The sequence below is a fragment of the Phoca vitulina genome, unplaced genomic scaffold (genome assembly GCF_004348235.1).
Source record: "Phoca vitulina isolate PV1807 unplaced genomic scaffold, GSC_HSeal_1.0 scaffold8, whole genome shotgun sequence".
Lineage (NCBI taxonomy): Eukaryota > Metazoa > Chordata > Mammalia > Carnivora > Phocidae > Phoca > Phoca vitulina.
The window spans coordinates 63,068,366-63,069,375 of NW_022589711.1; the positions used below are offsets into that span (position 1 = coordinate 63,068,366).

General features: G+C 34.1%; 1 protein-coding gene across 2 annotated transcripts in view; it reads left to right on the forward strand.

The window, feature by feature from the left end:
* MRPL47 (mitochondrial ribosomal protein L47) overlaps nt 1-1,010 on the forward strand; it is a 39,702-nt gene that overhangs the window by 30,356 nt on the left and 8,336 nt on the right. The window lies entirely within an intron of this gene.

Here is a 1,010-nt window from a genome sequence, read left to right on the forward strand (position 1 = left end):
TATTTTTGAAACTACCTTTTTAGCCTTACCTTCAGAGCATGAAGCATAATCTTCTGACTATTCTTAAGAATAACAAACCTTATTCTTTCATATGGGTTCATTGATTTTTTTAATGGCCAAAATTTAGTTGGAGCAAAGATTGATGAATAGAATGGGTAATCTGATTTCAGCTTTGCTTAGTCATTATACTTAATTTACAATATACCTTGTATTTTTAAACATCTACACCTATTTTGGTCTTCACCCAGATAGAATTCTTATCTCAAATTTCTATGACCTCTCCCACAGCACTGGCCTATTAAGTTATTCACTACATAGCTCTTAATTCTTGTTATATTTTATATAAACTTATGCCTAGTGATCCATACAGTATCCTGGAAAATATCATCTTAAGTACAGCAGAGGGTTGGCATCCATGATGAATTTGTCATTTGCAATTTTGATTCGTAATTGACCTTAGAGGTCAAAATAATTTTAGCTGAGGCACAAATGCTTCATGCTCCAGGATGGTGATGGGTAGAAGCAAACTCACATAGAAAGTGGCGAGTCTAACTAGCACGTAAGCATCATCTGTTAGTAGAGTTTTATTCTCTCTGTTGTAGGGAAAAATGATATGGTAGACTGAGTGCTATTTGGAATTAGGGAATTCCTAAAAGTCTCAGGATATATCTCAGGGTACAGAAAAATCTATTGTATTCAATAAAACTAGTGCTTTTAAAATAAAGTATAGAAAGGTAGCCCAGTCTTTTACAGGCTCACATGATCTGTTCATTCTTTTCAGGTAGGAAACAGAAGAATTGGTGTAGGGTTACAGAGGGTTTTTATTTCAAGTTCATCTCTGACTTGTGTAGGTTTACAGTGATTATTCAAGTTTAATAGTCTATATGACACACTTAAGATGGAGGCTGGCATGACTGAGGCTTTTAGGTAATGGATTTGGACATACTTTGATAGTACTGAGTAACGGGAATAGTTTTGTATAAATTGCTGTTATGCTTTTATTATTCTAG